The sequence below is a fragment of the Sorex fumeus genome, unplaced genomic scaffold, assembly GCF_029834395.1.
Source record: "Sorex fumeus unplaced genomic scaffold, SorFum_2.1 ptg000129l, whole genome shotgun sequence".
NCBI lineage: Eukaryota > Metazoa > Chordata > Mammalia > Eulipotyphla > Soricidae > Sorex > Sorex fumeus.
The window spans coordinates 4,510,001-4,537,771 of NW_026606186.1; the positions used below are offsets into that span (position 1 = coordinate 4,510,001).

A 27,771-nucleotide genomic window follows, 5' to 3' on the forward strand; every position below is an offset into this window, starting at 1 on the left:
ATAAAGGTGAAAGATGGAGGCTAAGAGCCCTGAGGGGTGCAGCACTCACATCAGTATATGCACAAGTGGCATTGGGGAGAGGAAAGAAAGAAAGATCAGAAGAATATCTTAAAGCCACCCAAAAACAGTTCCCAAAATTGATGGAAAATACGAGTTTACAGCACCCCAAAATCAAATAACTTAAATTTTTAAAACTCCAAAGAAAAACACAGCCATCTCGGGGTTAGATTCTTGTCACCATGTATGATTCCCGAGTCCTGCCAGGAGTGATCCCTGAGTGTAGAACCAAGAACAAGATCTGAGCACAATGAGATGTGTCCCAAAAACAAAAAGTGAGAGAGAAACACAGATACCTTCTAATGTAGATCAACAAAGACAAAGAAAGGATACTGAAATTAGCAAAAGGGAAGTGACTAGTTACACAATGGAGATCCTCAATAACATGAATCATCATTTTTTCATCAGAATCCATGAAAGGCAAAAGACAGTGGGATAATAATAATAATAATAATAATAATAATAATAATAATAATAAAATTTCTGAGAGAAAAAATGTGGTCAGTCAAGAATTTTGTATTCAGTAAAATAGTTCAAACATGAAGTTCAGAATAACAAGGCCATTATGGGAGAAATTGTTCCTTCAACAAATGGTGCTGGGCCAAGTGCATCTCAATGTCAAAGAATAAGATCAGATCTTACTTCACATACTGTATAAAAATTAACACAAAGGAGACTAAGGCCCTAAGTGTAACAGCTAATACTATCAAGCACTTGGAAGAAAAAACAGGTGAAAATAAAATATTCATGGATTTCTATATTTGGAAATGGTTTCTTAAATATGACACCCAGAGAATAAACAAAAGAAAATTATATCTACCTTGGATCTCATCAAAAGTAAAAACTTACCATGTACCAAAGGACATTGTCAAGAAGGTAGAAAGTATATAGAATGGGAATATTTAAAGTCATATTCTAAAAATATTTTTAATATCTGGAATCGCTGTCACTGTCCTCCTTTAGTTCGTCGATTTACTTGAGTGGACCCAGTAACATGTCCATTGTAACAATTGTTACTGTGTTTGGCATATTGAATACATCATGGGTAGCTTGCCAGGCTTTGCCAGGCGGGCAAGATACTCTCGGTAGCTTGAGGCTCTCCAATAGGGGCAGAGAAATCGAACTCGGGTCAGCCATGTTGGCCCCTTGCAAGGCAAATGCCTTACCCTCTGTGCTATCACTCCAGCCCAATATCTGGAATGGAGTGATAGCTCAGTGGTAGGGCGTTCGCCTTACATGCGGCCAACATGGCCGACCCGAGTTCGATTCCTCCGCCCCTCTCGGAGAGCCCGGCAAGCTACCGAGAGTATTTGATATGCCAGACACAGTAACAACAAAGTCTCCAATGGAGACGTTACTGGGCCCGCTCGAGCAAATCGACGATCAACGGGAGGGCCTTTACCTTATATCTGGAATATATAAAGAATATATACAACTCATACATGGACTCAAGGATGGTTCAGTGGCTAAGGCACCTGCTTTGTAAGCCCAAGGCCATAAGTTTGATCCCCAGTGTTACTGTGTGTGCCAAGTGTTATCCTCAAAGCTCTTCTGTTTGTGTCTGGCAGCTTTGCTATCTGACATCCTGGACTCCAAAAGCAATTTCCAGTTATATGTGACTAAAGAAACCTTTGGACAACAACACAACTAAAAAGATCTTGCAAGCACTTTAAAATAAAAGTATGACATCTGGTGAGCATATATTATGAGCACCACAGCAGGGCTCACTGAGCACAGCTACCAGAATGCAAGCAATCAGCACAACCTGATGTATAAGCACTACAACTAAACACACGAGCACTACAATTCCAAGTCACTGCAACATCAACAGAGGGAAGCAGGAAAAGAATACATGCATACAACTCAACCACAAAAACATAAACAATCCAATTAAAACCAGGCAAAGGGCCAGAGAGATATTACAGGGGGTAAAAGTGCTGATTTAATATGTGGCCAACCTAGTTTCATTCCCAGCACACATGGTCCCCTGAGTACTTCCAGGAGTGACTTCTGAACCCATGAATATAGCCCATGAGTACTGTCAGGTATGGCCCCCAAACTCCCAACCCTCACCATTAAAGAAAAAGTAAGACACATGCAAAGAAATTGAAAAGATATTACACTAAAGAAGATAAATAACGGCCAATCATCCAATAAAAATACTCAACTTTATTAGTCAGTAGAGAAATGAAAATCAAAAAAGACAGTGAGAGACCACTTTAAACTCAATGGGCTGTCTATACTAACTTTTTAAATGGGAAATAACAAAGCAGTGCAGAGATGCGATCAAGGAAGACCTCAAAGAGAGAAGAGCAGAAGTACTGGTAGATGCGGCAGAAGCTGGGAAAAGTATTCGTAACGCCCGCCTGTCCTTCGCCAACTACAAGACCAAGATGACTGCCCTCCGACGTCCTGATGGATCCATCACATCCTCCAGAATGGGAATGGAGAAGATTATCCATGACTTCTACTCAAATCTCTTCGTTAGCCATGTCCACTTACCGACATATCAAATTCCACAGGATGGATATGTCGTTCCCAACGTTCTCCCTTCCGAAATCCGACACGCCATTTCGTCAGTAAAGAAACAAATAGCACCCGGCCCAGACAAGGTCAGACCTGAACACCTGAAGAACCTGCCGTCAGTACTCATCAATACACTGGCTCGGCTCTTCACTCGCTACCTGTCTGAATGCAAGGTTCCGTCCCAGTGGAAAACCAGCAGGACCGTACTACTGTTCAAGAAAGGAGACATCCATGACATTGGCAACTATCGCCCGATCTGCCTATTGTCTGTCATCTACAAGTTGTTCACTCAAGTCATCCTAAATAGGATTGGCAGAACACTAGATGAAGGACAACCATGCGAGCAAGCCGGGTTCCGCAAAGGATTCAGCACCATCGACCATATCCACACGATAACCAAGCTCATTGAGGTTTCTTGGGAGTTCAAGATGCTGCTCTGTTTAATGTTCATTGATTTAAAGAAGGCCTTTGATTCTGTTGAGACGGAAGCGGTCATTGAAGCCCTAGCCAATCAGGGCATTCAAACCCAATACATCAAGATCCTCCGTGAGCTGTATTGCGGATTCACTACCAGGATCTCACCATTCTACAAAGAAGTGATCGTTGATGTCAAGAGAGGGGTGCGGCAGGGTGATACCATTTCACGGAAACTCTTCAATGCCACCCTCGAGAACATCATGCGACGACTGGAATGGGAAGGAATGGGAGTGAAGATAGATGGTCGGCAACTACACCACCTCCTCTTTGCTGATGACATTGTTTTAATAACACCAAACATCAGCCAAGCGGCACAAATGCTGGCCAACTTTAACCGTGAGTGTGGAAAGGTCGAACTACAGCTGAATCTTACGAAGACAATGTTTATGAGAAACAGCCTCGTTCCTGATGCCCCATTCGCTCTCAACGGAACGACCATCTCCAAATGCAACAGCTATGTGTACCTAGGTCGAGAAGTCAACATGACAAATGACCTGGCACCCGAGCTGCGCAGGAGGAAGAGAGCGGCTTGGAACGCCTTCAAGAATGTCGAAGAAATAGCTAAGAGGACGAAGAACCTCTGGCTCTGGGCACATCTCTTTGATTCCACTGTTCTTCCTGCATTAACATAAGCCTCAGAGACCTGGGCCCTATGCAAACAGGATGAGAACGCTATTCAGGTCTCCTAAAGAAGAATAGAAAGAGCTATGCTTGGAATATCACGTTTCACTCAAATGAGAGAAAGAATCCGGAGTTCTGACATCCGTCGACAATCAAGAATCAGGGACACTGTCTCGTTTGCCAAGGTGTCGAAAATCAGATGGGCTGGTCACGTAATGAGATTTAAAGACGACCGCTGGACTAGAGCTGTTACTGACTGGATTCCATGGGATGTCAAAAGACCGCATGGCCGCCCACCTACCAGATGGTCAGACTTCTTCGTGAAGATCATGAACGATCGGTTTGAGGCTCTTCATGTTCCCGGAGCGAACAGATGCCATTGGGCTACACTAGCACGCGACAGGGACAAATGGAGACGTTACTGGTGCCCGCTCGAGCAAATCGACGACTAACAAATTAAAATTTGTGAAATTAAGTGATTAAGTGAACAAGAATTGACAAAAATATGGAACAATTAGAACCCCAATCCATTTTACAAGCAGGAATGTAAAATGGGACTACCTCTTTAGAAAAGTTTGGCAGTTGACTCTTAGAAATATCAGAGAACTGAAAACTTGTTCAAGCACATTTATACACTCATTTTCATAGTAGCAATATTCAATAATGACCCAAAAGTAAAACCCACTAGTATCCATCAACTAAAGATGAATAAGTAAATTGTGGCCTATCCATACAAAAGATTGTTATATAGCCACCAGAAGAAATGAAGTTGTGTTAGACATAGACGAACCTTGAAAACATTCTTCTTGGTGTAAAACACTAGCATTCAGTCCCTATCTCATACGATTCCATTGAGAAGAAATAACCAGATTAGGCAAATCCATGGAGCAAGAAGGAGAGTAATGTTTGCAAGGGGCGGGGAGGGAGAGTGGGGGATTACAGACTGCTCTGTGGGCTGGAGCGATAGCACAGCGGGTAGGGCGTTCGCCTTACAAGCGGCCAACATGGCCGACCCGAGTTCGATTCCTCCGCCCCTCTCGGAGAGCCCGGCAAGCTACCGAGAGTATTCTATATGCCAGACACAGTAACAACAAAGTCTCCAATGGAGACGTTACTGGGCCCGCTCGAGCAAATCGACGATCAACGGGAGGGCCTTTACTTTACTTTACTGTGGAAACAAATGTTCTCATTGGGGTGATGAAAAATTCTGGCAATGAGGAGGTAATGGCTATACAGCACTGTGAGCATACTAAAATTCCCTGAATGGGGACCCAGAGAGAAGGTATGAGGGTTAAGGCACAAGCCTTACATGCAATTGACTCCATTTGATTACTGATCTCATATGGTCCCCCAGCAGCACTGGGTGTGGCTCTGGAGCTTCCCAGGGGCTCCCAGAGTGGCCTATGTAATCCCTGGTACCATAGACCCAAACAACACCAAATCCTCAAGCCCTTGCATTGAACCATTTTAGCAGAGAAGTACTGGGAGAGAGAGGGGCCTTGGGCCTCCTGAGCACCACTTGGGAGCACTCCTACATAATAAATTAAAAATCAGTGAAAAGTCTAAATTATAAAATTCAGTTTGGTTTCAGTGACGAATTTCATCCCAAGTGAAAAGGAAGGAAGAGATCAAATTCTGGTTCTACCACTCTGTACATGCTTTACAACTTTTGCCATGCAACTTAATCAGATTAAATAAATACAATGAGTGAGCCTGTTTTAGATCCCAGATGGCAAATGAAACTGATACAAAGGGCTTTATTGGGAAAAGTGGAGACATTTGAATAAGATCTGTGGAATAAATAAGTGCATTGCAATGAAGCTATATAACAAGTTTTCTATAAAGGTGTCTTGATTATATAAGAGAAAAACCTTTTTCTTAGGAGTACACCTCAAATACTTATAGACAAAGGAAATCATGTCTGCAAATAATTAACTGAAATATTAGCATATGTGAAATGTGCACATGTCACCAGTTCTATTTATCTCTCCCTAGTTTTATGCATCTATGTCTTCTTTCACAAATGACTGAAAATAAGAATAAATACATTAGGAGCTGACACCACAGTGAAAGCATCACAGGTATGTCTGGTCTCCGGGCTGAGATCTCTAGGGCCTCCTCAGGATAGGGAAGGGCCAAGCCCCTGCCCTACAGGAAGACCAAGCACTCCATCCACACCTGATTTTCTCTAGCACAAACATCCAGCTCCAGGACTAATCTCAGAGAGACTCGAAGCTTTTGAATCATCCCAGTTCCACAGCTCGTGGAGCATGCAGCCACACACATGGCCATGCGACAGCTCCAAATGTCACAGTACTAACAGCCCAGCAGAAGCACAGCAAATTAGATGGAAAAGTTGCATAGAAACTGGCTAAGCTCCATGAGGGAAAACAATAACACAGAAGGCTGGACTAGTGCGTAATATCTCAGTCAATCCTCAGACAATGCCTTTGGTGACACCATTGTGAGATGTATGTTGGTAATCAGCAACACAAAGAAAAATTATTTTGTGTCTGCTAAGGGGGCAGACCCACTGCTAACGGTGGGTGGGTAGCACTGCACTGTAGCACTGTCCTCCTGTTGTTGGTCAATTTGCTCGAGCGGGCCCAGTAACATCTCCATTGTGAGACTTGTTGTTACTGTGTTTGGCATATCAAATAAGCCATGGGTAGCTTGCCAGGCTTTGCCGTGCAGGCAAGATACTCTCGGTAGCTTGCCAGGCTTCTGAGAGGAGCAGAGGAATCGAACCCAGGTTGCCCGGGTTGGCCACGTGCAAGGCAAAGGCCCTACTGCTGTGCTATCGCTCCAGTCCAAGGGTGGGTAGGTAACTGGGGATATTGATTGAAGGAAAGTCACACTGGTAGTGGGACTGGTGTTGGAACAATGAATACCCGAATCAACTATATTATAAACAACTTTGTAAATCATGGTGTGTAAATACAGTATGCAACGTGAAAAGGAAAAGAATGAACATATTAAAGAAAAGAGTAGATAGGCATCTTGTCAGGGTATTTTTTATACTATCTCATAATTTTTCTCTAAATGTGAAATTAGATTTTAAAATTGAGGCTTTTCTGCATAAACAAACATGCCAGAAAATAAGAAAGGGGCCATCACAGAGCTGGACCCTGCAGGCGTCTGTAATTCTGTGTGTGTTGGGGCAGAGGGCAAGAGGGGTTGAATGGGAGGAAGGGAGACTCTGTGTGTGTATGTGTGTGTATGTGTGTGCATGTGTGTGCATGTGTGTATGTGTGTATATGTATATATGTGTATGTTTGTGTATGTGTGTATGTGTATGTATGTGTGTGTATGTGTGTATGTTTGTGTATGTGTGTGTATATGTGTGTGTGTGTGTGTGTGTGTGACAGGGGCAGTCAGGAGGCACCTGCATAAGCTCAGTCAGTCCTCAGTGGACAGTGCAGTGGCCTCCCCTTTCCAGAGGGTGTGGCCAGAATTCAAGGCCCCACTGGTGCTGTGTGGGCCTGTGGCTGGTGTGTGGCTAAGAGCTCAATGCATGAGTAGTCAGGACAGCACTGACATATGCTCAGACCCACACCGGGCATTGTTCTAAGCATTGCAGAAGTTGGGCTTCATTTAATCCTCCCCAAGAACCTCCCCACGAAGAACCTGCAGTTAGAACGCCCCCATTTTACAGTGAGGAAAACAATACTCAGAGGACAGAAAGTTGTTCTGGGGTCACAGAACTTCAAGTGGTGAAGCCAGTATCTGAGGCCAGGCAGATGTTCAGGAAGCCTCTAGAAGGTACCCTGAGGGTAAGATCCTGAGGGTATATTGACTTTTATTTGGTAGGAGTGTCTCCCAAACGATGCTCAGGAAGACCAAGGAATCCCTCCTGTGATTCTTGACCAATAGGACTGGAGGTCCAATGCAGGGGCCCAAAGCTGCCTCACTGCTTGGTCTAGAAGTACAAGGGTCCCCCAAGACCATACCAGCCTAGCTCAGGGGCCTCCAGAGCCACCCCCAGAAAGAGGTGCTCAGGGAGAGAAGCAAATGGTGTTGAGGATTGAACTGGGGAGGCTACAAGCAAGGCGCTCACCTTGACCCCCTATACTATCTCTCCAACCTGTTATACAGATTTTAAAGCCTCGCTCTGAGAGTTATGAAGTCCCTTTCTTCAACTTCGTTTCATTATAACGCCAATGAGAAACTCTCTTGGCCTATGTGGAAGGTACCAAGGATGGAGAACTGGTTTTTGTTAAAAATTGCCATTTCCAGTCAGGATGGGAGAAGTGTGTGTTGAAAGCAGATAAAGGACCAGATGTGATAGCCTCTCAGTATCTATATTGCAAACCCTAATGCTCAAAAGTAGAGAGAGGGGCACATTTGCTGCCTGAGCACATGAGTCACCTGCATCTCCCCTCTTAAGATGTGTACATTCATGTTTTCATGTCTAATGCTGGGATGTGTGTAGGGGCTCTCTCCGCCCTTGGAGAAGTCCAGACTCCCTTTTGAGTAGGTCACTCTCTCTCTCATTTTCTCTCCCTCCTTCCCTTCAAAACCTCCAAATAAAAACTGTGTAATTTCAAAAAAAAAGTAGAGAGAGGGTATGGGGGAAATTGTCTGCCATGGAGGCTGGGGGAGGGTTGAAAGGGGGGTAATACTGGGGACATTTGTGGTGGAGAATGCGCACTGATAGAGGGATGGGTGTTTGATCATTGTATGACTGAAACTCAAACATGAAAGTTTTGCGACTGTATCTCACAGTCATCAATGAAAATAATTTTTTTAAAAGTTGCCATTTCCAACGCTCGAGGGGTCAATGTGAATTTAAGATTCAACTGGGCTTCTCCTCTCTGCAAACCCTCAAACACAGACTCCTGTATCATAGAGCCGCTGTGGGGATGTGCTGATGGTCCATTCATCTAGCAAGAACCCAGCCCTGATCTGGGGGCTCTGGCCAGAGGGGGTGGGGTGACTGTGATCCCCCAGTCTGGTGAGGGCAGCACAAGGAGCAGGAGGGTCAGGGCTGGGTCAGTTGGGCTCTGGGGGTGTTGAGGTCGAAATGTCTGTGTGATTCCCAAACGCCTCTGCTGAAATCCCAGAGGGTGGGACCTTTGCTGAGTGGGATCCTTGTCCCTGTGGAGCAGTCTGAGATCTCCCTGGGTTCCACGAAGGGAGTGAGGGGACTCGGCAAAGTCGGGTGAGAGCCTGGCCGGGTTTCCGCTGCTGCCTGGTCCCCATTTGAGGCATTTGGGCCCTGTGGCCTGGACAGCTGCAGAGACAGTGGGTCAGACTGGGCACAGCAGACTGGGTTGTTGAGGCCGACAGTGGCTGAACCTCAGACCTGGCACCTGTGGTTTGGTGAGGTGCTGGCTGTTAAGGACTCTCTCTACCATGACTGTTCAGTGTCTGTTTTGGAACCCTGAGGCTGAGTTACCAGACTTGTTTTGGGTCTTGAGAGACCGGGTGTGCCCCCACATTCAGCACAAAGCCTGCTCCTAACTGGCAGGTCCACTCCCTAGGACTTAATGGAGGGTGAGGTGGGAGATGGTTAGGGGTGTCAGATCTGGTCTCAGTTTGGGGCTGTCCACCCAAGTCCCCTGCGGCGGGTGTGGGGGGGTGCCAAACCTGGGGCCTCCACAAGTGTCAGGAGCCCATATCCCTCCCCCCCAATGCCTCAGGACCTGCCCCTTCTCTCTGGCCCGAGTTTACAGCCCCAGGGCTGGCCAGAGCCCATCCTCCTCAGCTGCCTCCAGACCTGCTCTTGGGGCTTCTCACGCCTCCTGCCTCAGAACAAAGGGGCATCTCATTAGATCCATTAAGAGGTCATTTTAACCATGTGGTTCTGGGGAGCCAGTGTGTGCTTGGAGCACACAGGGGTTTATTATATTTGCAGAAATAACACTTAGGCAGACAAAAGAGGCGGCCAGGCAGGGAGGGACCAAAAGGTACAGAGAGGTGGCAGCAGCCAGCCCGTGCCCGCCCAGCTGGCCCGCCTCCTTCCCAGGCCTCAGCTGAGACCAGGAATATTGGCCACACAGAAAGGCCCTCACCAGTCTCTCCTTGATCCCCTGGCTTCTACCACACACTGCCCTCCAAATTCCTTCCCTTGGGGCTCTGCATGGCAGCCAGGGTCAAAAGCCTTCATGGCCCAAATCATGGCTCAACTGGGCTACTTCTGACACCCAGCACCCAGACCCTACTTCGGAGCCTGGACTCTACTTTCAGTGCCCAGACTCTACTTCTGGTGCCCAGACCCTACTTCTGGTGCCCAGACCTTACTTGTGGTGACCAGACCCTACTTTGGAGCCTAGACTCTACTTCCAGTGCCTGGACTCTATTTCTGGTGACCAGACCCTACTTCCAGTGCCCAGACCATACTTGTGGTGACCAGACCCTACTTCTGGTACCTAGACTCTATTTCTGGGGCCCAGACTCTACTTCTGATCCCTCAGCTGGTCATCAGGCCCAGGAAACTACCTTTTGAAGGCTGACACTAGGAACTCCCCTTGTCCCCCATGTCACCACCCTGACATGTGCTGACCTGGATGGCCCCTCAGATTCTCACTGTGTCCCAGCCTGGCTCTCATCCGTTCTGGGTGAGCTGACCCCACACCCCTTTCTTGTTCCTCTCTCCATCCTTGTCATCTCCCTCCTGTGCTGCTAGGTCTGCATCCCTCATACAGGTAAGTTCCTCTCTCTCTCTCTCTCTCTCTCTCTCTCTCTCTCTCTCTCTCTCTCACCCTCTGGCTGGTGGCTCTTTCGAGATCTTTCTCTTACCATCCAGTCAGCCAGGTGCATCCTCTATGCCCTGGATACCAGGCACTTCCTCAGTGGAGAACCTGTCACCTAGAACAAGTTCCATCTGCTCTTGGCCACTCATCTCCTCTCCTCACCTGTCCACTGGGAGCACGGCATCTTCCTCTGCCTCACTGCACATCCCTGAGGTGTGATTCTAGGGGGGATGTGAATCACCTTCCTGGTGCATCTTCAACATGGCACCAAGCACCATCTGGACCTTTTTCTTAAATCTCTTCTTAGATGAGTCACAAATGAACCATAGCTTTTATGATCACTTCCCAAAGAGGAAACCGAGGCAAGAAAGACACTAGTAACTTGCTCAGATCAGAAAATAAATGACAAGACTCCAAGAGTGACTCCATGTTCTAACTCCATCCCTTGTCCTGTGGATCGAGTTCCTTTATGATTTCCTGCTGCCTTCTGCCTGGCAGTCTAAGACCCAGGCCCACAGTCCCATCCAAAACCTTGGTTTTGTGACCCAGCACGCTCCATCATGCTGAGGCACCATAATCTGCTTAACCAATCCTGTTATTAGTATATGTCCAATTGTCTGGCTTTAGTTTTTTTTTTTCAAACAGCTAACCAATTATCCCAGCACCATTTATTACATAATTCATGTTTTTTCCTACTGATTTGAAATGCCACCCTTATTATATGATAAAATAAAGGCCCCAAATAAAATATAGTCATATATAATAGATTTATTTTCTTAGGTGAACTCATATGTTTAATTATGCTAATTCATATCATCTTTGCCTTTCTTTTTTCTTTATCTCTTTTTTTAAAGGAGGGTGCCAGAAATCAAACACAGGCTACATTCCTGGCCCTCAACTGTCTTGAAAGGTTATACCTTTACAATGTTTTTTCACTCATTCATTTATTCACCGAGTCTCTCTTTGTTCTGTGGAACAGGTGCTGTTCTAGAAGAAGAATCCAGAGAGGAGAGTGATGTCGTGAGCTGCCTCCTTTCCCTGGTGCTTGCATTTTAATATCTGACCTTGGAAATTGCTTCCACCTCGATCAATTTTATTTATTAAGATATTAAGAGGTTCTTAGGCATTCTTGACTATTAATATCTCTCCATGAACTGAGGTTGGCAAGAAAGAAAATACTTTGGGACTTAATTGCTACTGGATTAAATGTATGGATTAATCTTAATGGAATTGACCATTTTTAATCTTCTTTTCTCTGGACACAGCAGGTGTTTTCATAGAGCTCATTCTCGTGTGTTTGTTGAGTTTAGTCTCACCCATTTTACTGCTAAGTTTTTTGTTAAGTATTTTGTATTTTTGTTGCCATTGTGAATGTCATTTCCCCCCATCATACATTCTCTATGATTAATACTGGTAGCGAGGAAAGCTATTGATTTCTAAATATTTCTTTGAAGTCAGCATCTTACTGAATGTCCTGATTAATTGTAATAGTTTCTAGTTGGTCTTTTGGATTTCTAGGTAAATAGGCATACGATCATACAAAAAAAGTGGTCTTGCCCCCTTCTTGCTTAAGCTTTTACCACCTTTGTTCTTCCTTCATGTTCTTGAGCCTTGACTAGTGCAGGATTTCGAAGGTGTACTGAAAACATCTTTGTAGCATTTCCGATTCCCCTGGTGTAAATACTTCCATGTCGATCACTTCCAGGCTGCCAATATGCCAATACTGGACGCACTGGGAAGAGACATCCCTCCCCCCATAGCATGAATAAGCTCATAGTCCACAACCGTGGATAGTCTCAGGCTTTCCCTGCTTTTCTGGTTAACTCTCTCTCCTGGTGCTCCACTCTTGCCAACTCCCTGCTGTCCACAAGCCACCCACCCCATCATCCCCCGCCTGTGCCTGTGTGGTTGCTGCTCCAGTCCTTCCTCTCCCCTGAAGCTACTCCTGCCTCCCCTCCCCCTCCCCCCCATCAGCATCTGCCATCTTCCTCCTGGAGGATACCGGGTTACTGGCACGAATCCCACACCATCCCCGGGGCTCCCTCCCCTGCCCCCCTTCCTCTCCTCTCTGCTGGAGATTTTCTACCCACCGAAACATCCCAAGTCTCTCTTATCCATGGAAACAAGCCAATAAAAACCATTCCTCCAGTTGGGCTGTCTCTACCATGCCACTTCATCGATAGTTCCAGAACTATCTGCTCTGCTCTGTTCTCTCCCGTTGACTTGGGTCCTGTCCTCTGGCTTCTCCTGTCCTCTGGACCATCAATGTTGCCCAAAGCAGTGGCTGCTCCTTCTGACCCTGTACTTTTTTGTACTTTTCCCTTCATTGGGTGAAGTCTTCCCGGTCTTTCTGAGCTTCTCCTTCCCAACTTGGTTGTTCCTCGGAATGATGTGTGGGTCACTGCCTGGGGTCTGTCTCTCTTAGCCCAAGTGCTCATCCTTGCCCAGGGCTGTCCAACAGCTAATCAGTATGTTTCATTTGGAGGATAGGGTTGAGGGGATGGCACATCAAGCTGTGTTCAAGGATTACAATGGGCTCTATGCGTAGGGATTATTCCTGCAGAACGGGAGGGGGGGGCTCAGGGGACCATATGGGGTGCCTAGGATCAAACCATGGTTAGTCTCATGCAATCCCTGTACTATCTCCCCAGCTCAAGGCTGTTATTTTTGTTGTCAGTTTTGTATTTATCATGGCAAAGCCTGGCAAGCTACCCGTGACATATTCAATATGCCAAACACAGTAACAAGTCTCAAAATGGAGACGTTACTGGGCCCGCTCGAGCAAATCGATGAACAACAGGAGGACAGTGTTTGTTGTTTGTTTTGTGTTTATATGTTTGGTGTGTGTGTTGAGGGGGGCTCCGGGGAGGAGGGGGTGGATACCTGGTGGTGCTCAGGGTTTCTCCTGGCTCTGTACTTAAGGTCACTCCTAGACTAACATTCAAGGATAGTAGAGATAAGGGTCAGGAGGATTGCTCCATGGCTTAGAAGCCGGCCTCACATGCTGGGGGAAAAGGCAGCTGAGATAGAGAAGGGACCATCAAGTAAATGGTGCTTGGAGGGCTCACTCAGGATGGGAGATGCGTGTTGAAAGTAGACTATGGACAGAACATGATGGCCACTTAGTATTTGTATTCCAAACCATAACACCCAGAAGGAGAGAGATCATAAAAGGGAATGCCCTGCCACAAAGGCAGTGGGGGCTTGAGTGGGGGGGTGGTGGCAGGAGGGATACTGGGAACATTGGTGTTGGAGAATGGGCACTGGTGGAGGGGTGGGTGCTCGATCATTGTGTGACTGAAATGTAATCATGAAAGTTTGTAAGTCTGTAACTGTATCTCATGGTGATTCATTTAAAAATTTTTTTTAAATATTTTTTAAAAAGGATTATTCCTAGTGGTGCTTAGGACTTACTCCAGGCTCTGTATTTAAGGATCACTCCTGGTGGTGCTCAGTGGACCATATGCTGTGATTCCAGGGATTAAACCTGGGCTGGCTGTGTGTGGAAGGCAAGTGCCCTACCCACTCTACTTTCTCTTTTTATTTGTGTAATTTGGCGGGCCTCCCAAACAGTGCTCAGGAATTTCTCTCTCGTGAAAGTCTCAGTCAGCAAACCAGACTGGGGGTTCAATGTGAAGGTCCCAGGAAGTGTTTCTGCTTGGATCTTGCAGAGCTGGGGATTTCCTGGTCCACCCCCAGCTGCATTGCTGCATTCAGCATTGCTGCCCCACACCAGGTTGTTTTTTTTTTATTTTTATAACGTTGTTCGTGATGATTTATTACATCCGATATTCCAACACCAATCCCATAACCACTGCACCTTCCCACCACCATTATTTACAATTTTTTCAACCACCACCCAAGCCTGCCCCAATAGCGGACCCTAAATAATTTAATTTACATTACTTGTTATAAATAATTCACTAAAAATGATCAAAGAAGATTTCCTTAGAAGAAAGTGTAAGAAGATTGTGTATCTCATCCTGGGGCCATTAGGCCCTTGTATAAGATATTACTAACATGTTGTTTTAGGTTAAACCTTTTATGCTAATATTTTCTTAATCAAGGTTGGTTGCCTTCCACTTTACATCCCATCCAATGTGGTGTGCTATTCCTCGTATATCAGTGGTGTAGAGTTTGAGATTGCACAGCCGCAAATGCAGCAGCATACTCCAGGAATTCTAAAATTTTGAATGGGGTGATACAGCTGGAGTTTTAACTGGATGGTGACTTTGGGGTCCAGAAGCATCTCTGTACTTGTTGATCTCTTTCGAGATCCCTTTATGAGTCTTTGCATCATGGCTAGTTAATGAGCTTATATGGATGGCACCATGCGCAGTTCATGGGTGTGACTGCCAGGGTCCTGGAAGAAAAAGGAAATGGAGGGAGGCATCCCATCCCTGACACCGTGAGACCCTGGAGATTTCAGTCACAAATCGGTTTGTTTTTAAATGGTCTCTGAGGTTCCCTGCACAGCCCCGCCAGCCAAAAGAGCTCCAGACATGGGAACCCGTCAGGGTTAAGGGTGGCCGAGAGAAAAGGGGTTCCAGGAAAAAAAAAACAGGAAAGCAAGTGCCCAAGGATTTGCAGACCCCATTGAAGCCACCCCACTCTGTGATTGGGGGAGAGGGAGCCTCCATTCTTGTGGTGGGGGATGAGTGCTCCCTTCCCCCACCTCTGCCCCGCATGGTGGGAACTCGGTGCCCCCTTCCTCTGTCACCGAGGCCTATATTAAGAACATTAAATGTCAGAGCAGACACTTTAACTGCTAATGTGCGGGTGAAAGGCAGGTGGAGTGCAGGTGTGTGGAAGGAAAAGTCAGGAGGTAGAAGACAGCGAGGAGGAGGCAGAGTGCGAGCGAGTCTGGGAGAGGGGGAGTGAACCCGGCTCAGTAAGATCTGCAGCAGGAGGAGATCTGCAGCCTGGGAGGGGATCCATCAGGGAAGGATGGTGGCCAGTGCAGGGAGGTGATGAGCCCGGATGGGGGGGGAGGGGTGGCATGGCAGCCTGAGGGTCAGGGAGAGACTGCGAAGGCCTGGGCTTCCACCCCCAGCAAAGATCTCCGTGGCTGGGTTGGAGAAGGAGCCTCGGCGGAAAGCAGACTGTCTGGGAGCAACTGTCAAAGCAAGCCCCGTTGCTAAGGGAACCGCCTGGAAAGAGTCTTGCCTGGAGAAGTCACCCCATCTCCTGGCAGCCTGGGGGGGCAGGGTTTCATCCAGCTGCTTTGCCACCAGTAGGCTCTGGCTGGTGGAGGCATGGAGCCTGACTGCTCAGTGTGGGTGCCCGTTTGCAGGACAGGCCACGGTGATGACTGTCACCAAGAGTCACAGCCAGAGAGAACTTAGGGCCCAGGAGCTAGGAACACCTGCCTAGCCAGGGGCCCTGGGGTGTCAGGCAGAAGTCCAGGTCCCGTGGGGGACCCCCGTGACCCACACAAGGATGCAAGTGACTCAACTGAGAACCTGGTCAGGGCTGATCCCAGACAGTCACTTTCCATCTCAGTCTTGGTTTGTACATCGGCCACACAGAGATTCCTCCTTTCACAGGGGTTTGGAGAGTTTGGAAAAATCCTATATTCAGAGAGCCTGGTGGGTGTCCTGTAGGGGCACCGGGTGGGAACCCTGCCCCCTTTACTGGCCTCTTCTCGGCTGGTTGAAGGGTCAGAGCAGCACCAGATGGGTCAGCCCAAAAAACATGCATTGACTTGTGGGCAGGGGGTGCTGCCATGATCCCCTGCACCCCAGTCCTGCAAAAGAGAGAGTGTGGGTATAGATGCCGAGTTGAAGTCCCGGGGCACATAGGGGAGCAGTGTGGGGGTGTGTGTGATAAGGAGGCCTGGGCTCTTCAGAGGAAAGCTGAGGCTCACGACTGGTTTTTAGATAAACATCCACTGGGGAACGCCCCCTCTCAAGCCTCTCTTCCGGTCCAGATAAAAGGATGACAGCTTTCACTGTCAGGGAAGGGACAAGACCAGGGGGGATGTGCAACCCCACTCCAAATGGGTAAGGAGAAAGGATGGTGGCAAAAAATGATAGTTTCCCATCAACCTCCGGGGCCTGGAGCTACTCTTGGCTCAACAGACTTTGCAAAGCAGAAGGGGTGTCTTATTTTTTTCTTTTGGGGTCATACCCAGTGATGCACAGGGGTTACTCCTGGATCATGCACTCAGGAATTACACCTGCCAGTGCTCAGGGGACCATATGGGATGCTGGGAATCAAATCCGGGCCGGCCACGTGCAAGGAAAATGCCCTACTCACTGTACTATCACTCCAGCCCCAGTAGGGGAGCCTTGATTAGACCAATTAGAAAAATCTTGAGGATCAGGTTGGGCACCTTCACCCACAGACGTGGTTCCGTGCTTGATCCCAGCAGATAGAAACTCATGGGCCCCGGGGATAGAGCTCTCACTGCTTCCCACCGTGCAGGAAAAGGGGTCCACGCCCTGGCTCCCTGCTCTGGGCCTCCTCTTGCCCACTCTAGAGCCTTCCTGCCAAGAACGCACAGCACCCAGGGTCTTAAGGATAGTTAAGTAGCAAACTATGTGTTCATAATAAAATTTGCCTGCTTCTCACTGACATCCAATTTGCTTACCATCCAAAGAGAAGAATTGGGTGCCTGCTTCCGCAATTGTTTTAATCTCTGCCACGGACTGCTCTGGCAGGGTTTTTCAACTGGAAAATAGGAAATGAGTTAGAAACAATGGAGAGACGTGAATAATCTCACTTAAGATGTTTGATCTCGAGATGAGATGAAGTTGAAATCGATTTCCCGGTTCATAGGCAGATAGCAGTGGGAGGTACCAGGAAAGGGCTGGGAAGTGGAGGGTGTGGGACCTCCAAGCTTGACTGGGCCCCAGATCCAGTGTCTGGGACAAGGCCCTTCTGCCCACCTGCTCCAGGACCTCCCGCTGGTCCCCAATGAACTCCAGCAAATGCAGTGGGGAGTGGAGGGGAGGAAACCCCATCCGTTGCCCTATGGGTGTGTGATGAAGCCCTTTGGCTTCTCCCTAAACACATCTTAAGTTGATGGGTGTGACAGAGACCACCCAGACATCAATTTAATAGAAGTTTGCTTTTTGGTTGCCTACAGTCTGCCTGTCCCAGGATCTAGGACACCCTGAACAAAGTAAAACACCTTCTCCTTCTTCCAGGACCTTAGGAGAGTGGGACTAGAGATGCATCAGGAGGAGGTGAGTATCCGTAGGGGGCCTGCATGATGCCAGCTGGGCTCACTGCTGCATTCATAACCCGGCACAGGGACCTGGAGGTGGCTCGAGGGCTGAAGCACTTGCCTGGCATGTGGGAGGCTTGGGTTCAATCCCCGGCCCTGCATGGTTCCCCCAGCCCTGCCATCACAGCAATTCTGTGATTTGGGGGTCTTGGGCCTTCTTTCGAGGTGGGAAAATGGGCTTGGAGATGAGATGAAGGTTTCAGGGTCAGATCCAACCTGTGACTAACATCAGTGTCTTTTGCACAGGAGACACTGGGAGTGGGGAGTGTGGCCAGGAGGATGCAGGCGAACTCTGACCCGGCAGTAGATCCAGCCCTGTGTGGAGGAGTAGCCTGGACCTGCAGTCTGGAAACAGATCTGCTTTCAAACTCAAAAACAATCCAGGCAAGGTTGGGGGGTGGGTACCTACTCCCTGAATCATCACAAAGATACTCACATATTCACCTAACATGCAGAGCCAGACATGCACATTTGTGCAGGTACCCAGCAGACCCATGTGCTGGACACACAGCTGAAGGTCCTGGAGGTCTCAGTAGGCTGGACTCTCCTCAGGAGCAGGGATCCCCGTTTCTCATGTTCACCCCTCTGTCTCCAGCACCACTTTTAGTGGTTGACCCCAAGAAAGAGCAACAAAGTCAAACTGGATTCTCACGTGTGTACAACCACACAGAGACACATGCACGGGGGTCTGTTGGCAGCTGATGGATGCTGGAGAGAGGAGGGTTCAGGCAATGCAGCACCCCCCCCACACACACACCCAGTGGACTGGGCTTTCCCAGGTGGAATTAATGCTGCGGGGGGCCGGGGGTGCACTCAGGACAATCTCAGTTCCTCCAACCTCGTCCGGTTCAGCTCCTCACACAGTCTCTGTCCAACCTCCCTGATCTCAAGACTCCGGGGGGCTGACCCCATTCCCGACACCCCACCCCCCATAACAGCTTTCACTCGGCTCCAGCCTCTCCGGGTGCTGGGTTGGGGTTTAATGCATTATTGATTTCCCCAAGAAGGGAAAGTGCTGCAGCTAGGGGTCCAGGTAGCTTATTTCTGCGTCGATGACATTCAGGTACTAGTGAAAAATTATACCAATTATTAAATCAGCCATTATTACTTCAAAGCGCAATCAGTTGTCACAGCGGAGAGAGCTTGCGCGGCGCGTTATTAGTCGGGCTGTGTGCACAGGGAAAGTGCTGAGAGGGGAGACTTTAACCAAAGGGCAAATGCATGAAATTTACTTAGAAATAGCGATTTATCACCCCTGGGTTTCCTACTGCTCAAATCCAGGCAGACACTTGGCTGGCAGGAGACAGGCTCCGAGGCCGCCCTGCCTCCTACAGCTCCACCCTGACAGGAAATGAAAAATTGAGAAGTCGTTGTAACAGCTTAAAGATGCATTATCCTTTTTGATGTGCAATTTGAGCTTCATATCCAAAGATGAAATCACCGCACCCACGCCAGCCAGGCGAGGGGAGAGAACCGCCTTCCTGAGCACGGAGAGGGGCGGGCTGTGGGCACAGCTGCCCTGCCCGCCTGGCCCCACCATATCCTGGCTGACTCCCCAGGCAGGGTTGGGGTTAAGAAGTGAGGTCTCAGATGGGGCTGGGAGAGGGATGAGGGGAAAAGGGGTGGAGATCAGAGAGATTCCCAGAGACGGAGGAGGAAGAGCCCAAGTGAGAGAAAGGGAAGGAAGGAGAAAGAGAAGCCAGATGAAGCCAAGGTGTGCAGGGAGCGTGGGGGAGGGCAGGGCTGAGGGAGTAGATGGAGACAATGTGGGGCAAGTGGGAGAGGAAGGGAGGGGGAGTACCTCAGGTCACAGGGCTTGCACTCATGTACGGAGTTTGAACACTTGGTCGAGATGCTTGCACACTTGGTCACGATGCTTGTACACTTGGTCACAGTGTTTGCACACATCTTAGAGCATGCATTCTTGGTCACGGGGCTTGCATGCTTGGTCACAGGGCTTGCACACTTGGTCACGAAGTTTGCATGCTTGGTCACGGAGCTTGTCTGGTCAAGGAGGTCACAGGAGGCGTCCTTGCTGTGGCCCCGGGGAGATCATGGCGTCTGCACAGGCGTCGACACTGAGCCATGTGTGGTGGTGCTAAGGGATCAAACTTGGATCAAGCATGGATCAAAAGGACTCCATCTTCCTTCAGCACACAGGGTAGGAGGCCGCCCAGACCCCACTATATATGCCTACCCCCATGGAGGGCATCCTGCCTGGCAAGTCTCACTCACCACCAGCAGCCACCAATCGCAGGAGGAACCCCTGAGCTCTCTGCAGAGGAGAAGACACAGGCAGACAGCGCAGGAAGATCAGGAAGATTCCGTCTGTAGTGCCCAGTGGCCTGGGGCAGGGGCGATTCCTCCCTGACACCGCCTGGTCTGGCCAATGGGCTCAGCATCTCTGGCATGGGACTCTGGCTAGCTTGAGGCCTGGTAGCAGGGTGGTCACAATCACAGTGGCCCCCAATAGACCAGGAGTCTACAGCAGAGACCTGACCACATCCCCATGGACCCAGACCAGTCCTGGGGTTGCAGAATCATAGGACATAAGTGGAAGTGGGACTGGGGACATAAGATAAGCTTTATTTTAAATTTTTATATTTTTAAATTTTTTGGAATTGAATCACTGTGAGACACACCCTTAAAAAGCTCACAATCAGGTTTCAGTCTGACAGTGTTCGAACACCCATCCCTCCACCAGTGTACATTTCCCAGCACCAGTGTCCCCAGGTTCCCTCCCATCACCTCCCACCACCCCCCATAGTCAGAAGACCACCTTTAAAGCAACAGCAGATCCAGCTCTGGGAAGAGGAGGAGGTCTCAGAGCTTGCATGCTTGGTCATGAGGTTTTGCACGTTTGGTCATGGTGCTTGCACACTTCATCAGGGAGCTGGCACACTTGGTCATGGAGCTTGCACACTTGGCCAGGGAGCTTGCACACTTGGTCATGGAACTTTCACAGCTGGTCATGGTGCTTACACACTTGGTTGTGGTGCTTGCACAGCTGGAAACAGTGCTTGCACACTTGGTCATGAAGTTTGCACACCTGGTCACAGAGTTTGCACACATGGTCATGAAGCTTGCACACTTGGCCAAGGAGTGTGCACACTTGGTCATGGATGGAGCTTGCACAGTTGGTTACAGAGCTTGCACTGTGGGGAAGAGGGGGAGGAGGAGGCGTCAGAGAGCTCTGTCTGGGCTGCTTGCAGGCAGGATGAACTACCTGGGCAGAAATCTGGGGCTCCCTCTGGATCATCTCTCAAACATTGGCTGACTGCAAGAGTCACTGGTCACTCAAGTCAGCACTCTTAGGCAAGGTACATGGCCTTTCTGACCCCCACTCTATCCCCCACTTTATCCCCCACTCCGGGAGGGAGTGTCCCAGATGAGCTAAAGCAGGTACGACTGTCAGATGGGCAAGGGAGAGAAGCGAGTGATGATTTTGATTTCTAGAAGGAAAAAAAAAAGGCAAGGTGGGATGTGCGTCTGAGGGTGAGCATCTGGCACAGGTTGAGGGGAATTCCTCTTTTTCTTCACGTTCTTTTCTGGAGTTGCCAAGTCTGATCTAGCTTGCCAATCAGAAAAAAAAATATGCTTGAAAATAAGTCAGAAAATGCATGTTTACATTCTCGGGGCTGAGCAGGTGAGACCTGCGCTGGAAACGGCTGCCCCTCACTGTCCAGGCTAGGTGAGCTGCAACCAGGGGCTCAAGAATGGCCTGAGGTGTCCCCCAAGTTCCCGGTCTCTTTCCTCCAGAGGGTGGTCGATGGTCAGGCCCAGACTGGGGACTCTGTTCCTTACCAGCAGTCTCATAAGTCTCCAGAGCCCCTATAGGCCTTTTCTGGGCCCCCCGCCCCAGCACGGGGCTGATTGCTGCGGGGTCCTACCACAGGCTTACCGTCGAAGACTCATTGTACCCCTGAATCCCTGGTTTATGCTAGATCTGCCTTTCAGGTCCTTTCAGTTGCCGGGAACTCTTAATGGAAGGCAGCAGTGTACCCCCATTTTAGAGATAAGAAAGCTGAGGCCCGTGAGAGGCCGTGATTCTCGCTAGGGGCATTGGGGTGAGGCAGGGTTCACGCCAGCCCGCTGGGCTCTGGGCTGTGCCCTTTCTGTGACACCATCACGCTGGTAACAGATGGCAGAGAGACGGCAGAACTAATCAACTCCTCTATTGATTGCAACTTCTCCATTGAGGAGATCGATCTGCCCATTAGAAGAGAGCGGGTGGGCGGCATCAGAAGGAACGGGAGGCCCCGCTCGGTGAGGTAGTGGGCAGCGCTCGAGCACAGGCAAGAGCAGCCAGTGACCCAGACAAGACCAATGAATGGCAGCAACAATGGTCCGTGTCATTTATTTATTTATTTATTTATTTACTTGCTTTTTGGGTCACACCCGGCTATGCACAGGGGTTACTCCTGGCTCTGCACTCAGGAATTACACCTGGCAGTGCTCAGGGAACCATATGGGATGCTGGGAATCGAACCCGGGTTGGCTGCATGCAAGGCAAACGCCCTACCCGCTGTGCTAGTACTCCAGCCCCGGTCCATGTGTTTGAAAAAATGCTTGAGGGTGGTCCCCAAGACTCCTGGGCCCGAGAATGGTAGGGGGTGCGGAGAAGCGGGTTTCACCTGGCCCTTCTTCTCATGTTTTGCCACTCTGGGGCATACACTGTGGATTCCATGTGCCCAGGTGCTCAGCCCAAGAACTGGATCACAGACTTGCCCCGGAGCTGGAGCTGTGAGGGGAAGTGCCAGCTAGGAGTGGCCTTCCCTGGGCAGGAGCTTCTGCAGGCTTGTGACAGGCTTGGGAACAGGGGTCCCTCCTGCTTCCTTCACCACATCCCACCTGGGGGGCTTGGGAACGATTCACGCTCGGCTCCATCTTCTGAGCTGTGCTGTGCGCATGTGCAGTCCACGCACCAGGGAGGCTAGTGACACCGCAAGCAGGATGGCCGGGGGTCCCGCCTCGCAAAGCCCAAGGCGCCTCTGGATTCGGGGAGAAGGAAAGGGAAGCCTGGGCCAGACTGTGTCAGAGAACTCGTCACCCAAAGAGAGGGGAGAGGGTTTCCGGGACAGCTTCCCCTCTGCACCTCCACATGGTGACAAATGACACCCAGATTTAAGGAAGTGTTAGTGGAGGCAGCACCCTTAAGGGGGCACCTTGCAACTGGGACCTCCCTAGCCTTTCTTTAGACGCACCGGGGTAGGGGGCACTGCCAACTTAAGTGCAAGCACTGTCCTCCCCTGGAGACAGCAGAGAAGGAAGGCTGACTGCAGGGGGTGTGGGGTGAGCAGGTGAGGATGCAAGGCAGTGAGCTGTGGGTGTCAGTCATTTGCACACGGAACATTCAAGGGCCCCCAAACCGCGCTGGCTCCTAAGGATCAGAGGCCTTAGGAGGAAAACTTCTCATGTGGGGAGAAAAGACTCAACCCCCCTAGCCTCCACCCGCCTCTCCCCCTCCCTGTCCGGGCTGCTTGAGCAAACACTGGTATCCGGGCTCAGGCTGCAGGATGCCCAGGCCCGGGGGTGGTCCCCTGGGACCCGGAGCTGGGAGAGACAGGTTCCCAATTACAATCCCAATCAGATCTAGGACGGCGACTTGTGAAATGAGAGCCAGGGCCCCTGTTGCCTCTGGCCCACAGAGCACTCCAGATCTATAACTTCCTGGGACGTAATTAGCTGCTCACGCCAAAGATGCATGGGGGCTCGTGTAGCAGGCACCGGGGCTGCTGCAGAAGCTGCGAGGAAAATAGGGAGGCTGGCGTGAAAGGAGACCAAGGTTTTCTGTCTGGGCTTCAGCGGCAGCCTGGAAAACAGCCATCACGAGGGCTCTGCCTCCTCGGGGAGCATTGCCAGGGCCCTGGGGCTGCCCACCGAGGATCTCCCCCCGATGGGCTCTCAGCACTCACCCGCTCTGGTGGGCAGTTCTGTGAGGAGTAGAAATGATCACTGGACTCCATGAGGGGGTCCTGGTCCACGCAGGTCTCCTGGTCGAGTTCCAGGAATCTCTGCCCCGATCACTCGTACTTGAGTTTCCCGAGTGATGCTCACTTCCCTGAGGTGAGTGAGGAAATAACAAGGTCTGAGTGAGACAGTGGGTCCAGACTCAGTCTATACTGAGAGATGTGTGTGTGTGTATGTGTGTGTGTGTGTGTGTGTGTGTGTGCATGACCCCACCAGGCTGGTCCCTGGAAGTGGGGAGTGAGGCATCAAGAATCCCCCGGCTGAGGAAGGCTAAGGAGGATCTTAGAGATTCCCCCCGGAACCATGAGTTCCATATCTTCTTCAGAGATTTGAGTGTTTCCATGGAGGAGCTGGACTTGGCAATTAGGCTGGTCTGTGGACCCAACCAAGAAGGGGTATTCTGGGTTTCTGGGGAGTGGGGTTACCCTTCTAGTTGGGGTGGGGTTACCTGCTAGACAGGTGTCTCTCGATGTAGCCCCTGAAAGACTGCAGGTCACTGGCCAACCAGGCAGCCTTTTTGATGGCTGGCCTGGCAACCTATGTGGCATCGGTTGGAAGTCTGCCTCAAGGGCTGGGGGAGAGGGTAGTTGGGACAGAGCAGGGGTCATTATGACAATAATGGTTGGAAAGGATTGCTCTGGATTGGAGATGTGTGCTGAAAGTGGCCAAACAACCAAACATGACAGCCTCTCAGTATCTGTACTGCAAACAATAATGGCCAAAAGGAGAGAGAGAGAGAGAGAGAGAGAGAGAGAGAGAGAGAGAGAGAGAGAGAGAAGAGAGACAGAGACACAGAGGGACAGAGACAGAGACAGAGACACAGAGAGACAGAGACAGAGATTCAGAGAGAGACAGAGACAGACAGAGAAAGTGCCTGCCATAGAGGTAGGCTGAGGAGGTGGGTTGGCAGGCAGGATACGGTGGATACTGGTAGTGGGGAAAGTGCACTGGTGGAGGAATGGGTGTTGGAACATTGTATGACTGAAACTCAATCATGAACAACTTTGTAACTGTCTCTCACAATGATGTGGTGATTCAATAAAAAAAGAAACTACTCTGAATCAGGTAGCCCAGGTCTCCCAGCTCCCTGCACCCCCAACTGGGCCTTCTGCCAGGGTTTCGAGCTGGTGTCTTCGACCCCTGCGTGCAGACGAGGTATGGAAAGGCAGCAGTGGCATAACTGCTGGTGTGTGGATGCCATGCAGGCAGGTGCTGCTCAGCAGACCGGGAGAGCAGCCTTCTAGAAGCATCCTGGATGCTAAAAGAGAGTCCAGGTGCAGAGAGAGACATTCCCATCACTTTTTTCCATGCCTCTGGGGCCCCTGGCAGAATTCGCCCTGACAGTCACCTGCGTGACCCTCTCCCTTCCTCAGCCCTTTCCTCATCCAGGTGTTTCCTGGCTGTGCACACCCCCCCCCCAACAGTGACCACTCACTCTGAAACCCTTCCCTCTGGTTTCTCTTTGGGGAGGTCCCCAAACTCAGAAAACTCACCTCCACATTAGCCTGCACCCCAACTTCTCAGCAGTTCTCATATGGGTGGAGGGTGGGGAGGGACTCACCTGTCAGGTGTCCCCAGAGCCCGCAGGAAGGCCTGGTCTGCCTCGCTGACCCCCCTCCCTCCCATTTCTCCTGTTGGACCCAGATCCAGAAGTCTGGTGGATTTTGCAAAGGAGCTCGTGTCTGCAGAGCGGGGCGCCCCCACCCCCGCGGGGAGGTGGCTTGGAGGTGGCTTTCTCAGAAAAGCTCTTCGGATGGAGACAAGCAGCTTCGCCAGAGCCATGTCAATCTGAGCGGTAAAAGGTTTGGGCAAAAACATATTTTATTGTTCTTGCTGTCAGAAACATAAAGATTTAAGGGACATGTGACTCGGTAATTGCTGTGGACTTTTTTTCCCCCTTGACAATAAACATAAAACTTAAAACTGTATTAAAATCATTTGACAATTTTTATGCTCAAAGAGGCCGGAATGAATAATGGGGTTTTTTTTTTGCATCTAAAATGCACTCTCTCGTCAACCTATAAAACTGTCAGAAATAAATTCATCAAAAGCAGATTATATAATTAAAAGTCGCTATTTGTGTCTCTGCCCAGTCAGGATTGAAATTGTTTGTTTGTTTTTCTCTCTCTCTCACTTTCTCACTCTCTTTGGAAAATTTTTCAGTTGTCTTACTTCTTTTTTTAAAAGTTCTAGGTGCTGGCACATTCCAAAGTGCTTTGTCTGGGGGAGGTGATACAATTTCTTCCCTCCAGCACAAACTCACCTCTCAGCCAAGTGCATTTTGGGTGTGAGCCAGAGCAGAAATCCATCCCGCTGAGAAACCCCAGCAGGCTTGTGGCTGAAACTTCCAGCAAACCCCTCTTCCCAACCCATCTCCTGCTCACACTGGGGCACACCCCAGCCCCCCTCCACCCCACACCCCTCCCCCACACACACACAGTTGCTTGGACCTCTGACATTCGCTGCGTTTACTGGGCAGTAAGAGTGATAGTGAGTCGCATCTGGACTGCAGTGTCAGAGCGCTGGTTTCAAACCCTCCAGCACTTCCTTCCCCTGCACATTGACCCAGGCTCATGCTCCCTGCGCTGCAGCTCTGTCAGCCTGGAGTTTTTAGACGCACCACATGGGTGACACTGGCCTGGAGAGCTGCCAGTCCCACATCCAGCTTTGCTTGGTGACGCAGACGGGGAGGGGAGAGTGGAGGCAGGGGTCAGCATCTCCGCGCTGATCCTGCTTTAACATGCAAGTTTGAAGGATTCTGGTTAGGAAGTGGTAGCCACCAAAGAGGCAGTGTGGGTCCAGAGAGGCATGCTTTACACATGGGGGAGGGGACCCCAGTTCTACCCCCCCAGTACCACATAATCCTCCTAGTACCACCAGGAGCCAGCCTGAGTTCCCAGCCAAGGGTAGTCCCCCAGCATTGTCCAGGCTGACCCAAAAACCGAAAAGGAAGAAAGGAAAAGCAGTTTGTTGCGCTCCGGGATCCCTTGCCAAGTCAGCCGTGCAGGCAGGGCTGCTGGGGGAAGCTCTGGGGGATTAGGATGAAGCGGGAGAAACCGCACCATCTGGTCTCCCAGGGACTTGCACACCCAGGGCTGGCCCAGGGGAACTCTTGAGGAATTACTGAGGGAATGATTTTTGCAGGCTCTGGGTACACGGGAGTGTCCCTAGGGGCTGTGGGCAGAATAGGGCAGGTAGACAGTGGTCCACTGTGTGGGAGCCCCAGGAGGGTTTGTGGGCGGGTGGGGCAGGGTGGGGTGGGGCTTTGCATCTACAGAGGTTGGTTTTTATTTGAGAGGCACAGGCTTTTCCGCGGTTGACTGGCTGGGAACTAACCAGCCCTGGGTCCCCAGATGTTAGGGATAGAGATCCAGAGGCATGATTAACATACTAACCAATCAGGCAGATGCACTGACTGACAGGTGGGGCTCTGGGGGCGTGGTCAATACGTTGATCAATCAGGTTGATGCACTGACTGGCACGGGTGGGGCTATGGGAAGGTGGTCAATACACCAACCGATCAGTCTTATGCAGACTGACAGAAGTGGGGCTCTGGGAGGCGTGGCCAATGCTCTGACCAATCAGGATGATGCAATGACTGTCGGGGCAGGGCTCCCAGTGGCGTGGCTGATGCTCTGATGCATCTGGTTAAAACTGCAGTTCTAGGATGATTGGGCCAAAAAGAGGAAGCGACACCGCGTGGGTAGCGGTGCGGAAGGCAATGGGGAGTTGGGAATGGCAAGAGCAGAGTGATGGAGCTTGGGGACCAGTGGAAAAGAATTGGATGAAGACGACAGGGGCCCACGTTGGAAACCTGGAGACCAAGGTCTGACTCTGGTCTTCATCTAAGAAGCCAAGGAACAGACCCCCTAGAGCTACTCCAGAGGGAGGAACCCCAGGAAACCGTTGGTAGGAGACTGGCCAACCCAGAGAAGCCCCGAGCTCCCGTCTCCAAGCTGCCGTGTGCTCCGCAGAATGCCCCAACCTCTAGCACTCCTCTAGAGTTCAGAGCCAAGGCTCTGTGTCCCCATAAGAGGAAGTGGGGTGGGCAGCCCAAGCGAGAGTCCCCTGACCACTCCCCCAGCAGCCGACTTCTTTTCCTTGGATGTAAACTCTGAAGTCTCCCCTAATTTCCTCCCTACATGGGCTGAGTCCAGTAAGGAGCTGAGCAGGGCAGGCCCGGGTTACCGACAG

The 27,771-nt window shown here is 50.0% G+C and overlaps 1 pseudogene; it reads right to left on the reverse strand.

The window, feature by feature from the left end:
• LOC130045714 (protein arginine N-methyltransferase 3-like) overlaps positions 1-27,771 on the reverse strand; it is a 127,507-nt pseudogene that overhangs the window by 18,060 nt on the left and 81,676 nt on the right.